This window comes from Stegastes partitus, unplaced genomic scaffold (assembly GCF_000690725.1).
Source record: "Stegastes partitus isolate 25-593 unplaced genomic scaffold, Stegastes_partitus-1.0.2 Scaffold306, whole genome shotgun sequence".
NCBI lineage: Eukaryota > Metazoa > Chordata > Actinopteri > Pomacentridae > Stegastes > Stegastes partitus.
Genome location: NW_007578037.1, coordinates 87,413 through 90,495, shown reverse-complemented (window position 1 = coordinate 90,495; position 3,083 = coordinate 87,413). Strand labels below are relative to the sequence as shown.

The 3,083-nt window shown below is 38.8% G+C and overlaps 1 protein-coding gene across 1 annotated transcript in view; it reads left to right on the top strand.

Annotated features, from left to right (window-relative positions):
- Positions 1-2,538: 2,538 nt before the first annotated feature.
- LOC103358352 (carbonic anhydrase-like) overlaps positions 2,539-3,083 on the top strand; it is an 11,955-nt gene continuing 11,410 nt past the window's right edge. The window contains exon 1 of the mRNA XM_008283278.1: positions 2,539-2,617. The gene's annotated coding sequence lies outside the window, so the exon portion shown is untranslated. The remainder of the gene's footprint in view (positions 2,618-3,083) is intronic.

The window sequence follows — 3,083 nt, the reverse complement described above, 5'->3', positions numbered from 1 at the left end:
GTGGTGCAACACCAGCAAAGGCATCCAAAATTGTGTTTTTTCTTTGGATGGCATTCAGATCTGGCTTTGCACTCATCATACAGAGCTAAATGGTCAAACTAATTAGTCATGTTGCCTCACATAGTGCACGACACTGCTGGCAGAGTGCTTGTTTTCAGCCTTTTTGCAGACAAATATTCCTTCTCTGTGTTTTGTCTCTTGGATGTCCTCATTATGTTCATCCATCCATCATCTATACACCGCTTCATCCTCACTAGGGTCGCAGGGGGCTGGAGTCTATCCCAGCTGACTCAGGGTGAAGGCAGGGGACGCCCTGGACAGGTCACCAGTCTATCACAGGGCTACTCCTCATTGTGTCACATACTCAATTCTTTGTAATTGCTCTCTCACTCTAAAGGCATTGTTGTTGTTATGGTAAATGAGGGGTGTGGTGTTACGCTTTTGATCAGCTGATACATTACTGAGGGTTGGCGAGGGATGTCGCTGCCTGAGGACACGAGGTGAAGGGCACAAAACCTGTTGTGTAGGTTCAATAAGCTGAGTGATGTGTATAAACACAGGGGCAATTACATTAAACATTACCAGGTAACAAAAAGACATGTAGTCCCGCAGCAAGAAACGGTGATCGCCTTTACTCTTGACTGTCAATATTTCCACAGTAAACTCACACCCGTCAATATAAAGCACGATCAATATTGATTCAAATCAAAAGTTTTGGGAAAATGAGATGTAGTTGCGGAAAGAATCTAAGTATGTTTACTAAAGTATAGTTGTTGAGTACAACTTTGAGTATTTTACGTGATTATTTTTATTCAAACCTCAACGGCTCCACACTTCTGAGGGAAATTTTCTTAGTTTTCCTGCATTCCTACATTTATTTGACAGCTTTTGTTCCTTTTTTTAAAAATGAAGATTGTACCCAGTTGATAATTTAACAGCTTTGTAAACACTTCGTTAAACATTAAGCCAGTGGTTTTCTCTTCTGACATCATTCAGAAAAACTGCGTGGTCATGCTCACGTTTCAGATGAGGTGTTAACAGTTCCACCAACTCGCTTTTTTCTTTCTATAATCTCACTAAAAACATGAATGAATGTTTAATTAATCAAATGTGTCACCAAAAACCAAAGATGAGAAAACATTCAAAAACTGGAATCATATCAGAAGTTATTTTTTTCTTCTTTTCTCTCCCATTAATCATCCCTTTGCCCCTCAGATTTATCTGTTGTCCCTGAATATAAAACTGTAATGAAATAGTTTAAACCTGCAGCAGCTACATCAGTAACATGCTGCTGACACACTGATGCTTCCCTGTCAATAATCTAATGATGACATATACAATAATATGTCAATCAAGGGAAGCAAACCAGCACTTTTATTTTAATACTTTCAATACATTTTGCTGATGATAGTTAAGTATTTTTATTCAAGAGGGATTTTTCATGCAGGCTTTTAATAATAAAAATAAGAATAATTCATCAGATTTATTAGCACTTTTCTAGGCACTCAAGACGCTTTACGCTGTCAATCATTCATTCACACACATTCATTCCGGTGGTGGTAGCTACTATTGTACCCACAGCTGCCCTGGGCCAGACTGACAGAGGCGTGGCTGCCATTCTGCCCCTCCGACCACCACCTCAAACAATTCATTCATATGATTCACACCAGGCAAAGTGGGTGAAGTGTCTTGGTCAAGGATACAACACCCAAGACACAGGTTACAGGACGGAACCAACATGTTCATTTTATTTGTAATACATCCTCACTCTAGTTTGTCTGAGTTGACAAATGGGACGCAAATGCTCTGAAACAGTAAACCATTGTTTTTGTTTCCTTTGGAACATTTCACAAGTTGAGCATCTGACGTTTAATCATGTGTGTAATACAAACAGATCCATGTCACGTCTTCCGTTACAGCAGATCACAGCCAACATTCCCACAATGCCTTGTGTAAACTTCTCAGGTGTCAGGTTACAGAAGTACCTGTGAATTAAAAGATGACTCTAGCTTCTTATGTGTTCATAAAGGGACGTAGTGCCGAAAGCAGCTGTATATCCTTTATATGAATTGTGCTTTTGTTGCCAGGGCAGTGATGGAGGTGTCAAATGCCTCTTGTTCCTTCTCAGGGTTACATCTTTCAATCATCCATTTCTAAGAATTGTCACTGGAGTGTGCAGTCTGCAGGTTTTTACACGCGTAATTTGCATTAAATAGATGGTTTAAAATCTCAAAATCATTCTTTTGGTTTAAAACCAACCAAAAAGGCTTTATTAGACTTGTAAGATAAAGTCAGGGTCAATCCTTTCACCTTTGTATTGAGCTGGCACTGTGTATAAGTTCCTGATTGCCACCTCTATTTAGATGGAAATGTCCTGACATGAAGTCAAGTTACGTGTGTCCCCATACCGGTTTAGTGTTGTATATACAGTGGGCCCCCACCCATTGCATGTCCCTCTTAGTCAATATCACCAACTTTAAACATTCTGAGGCTCTTGTCATCCATTCCTCACTGACGCACTCATACGGAAAGGCGGAAGTTTTTTAACTCCAAACTATAACATTTTTTATTTTTTTATTTTTTTTTAGCTTTACGATCGTGAAGCTTGGAAAACAAGGTAGGATGATCTGTCTGTGGGATGAACTTTGACATGTGGGAGCAGTAAGTATATCAGCTAATCCAATAACAATCGCTTCCACTTTATACTCGAAGACTTTTGAAACCAACAAGTGTCTCAGGCCTCGTCACAAATTGATACCTACAGATGGTTTGTCTGGTTTTTGGTGCTTTGTTTTGGCATCTCAGCACACTTAAATTGGCTTTCAGTTCAGTAATCAACTAAATTCAGACATGAGGTGGCTGAAACGAAAACATAGAATTTCAGTTTGCCTTTTACATGGTAACATAGATTGTAAAAAAAAAAAAAAAGAGAGAGAGAGAGAGAGAGAAGAAAAGCAGAGCCAGAAGAAACAAAACACGAAAAACTTGTAAAAACAGTGAAAATCACAACATATTTGTAAAATGATGACTTTCTATTAGCTGACCTAAATAAGGTAGAACAGTGTACCATAAAACTATTTATA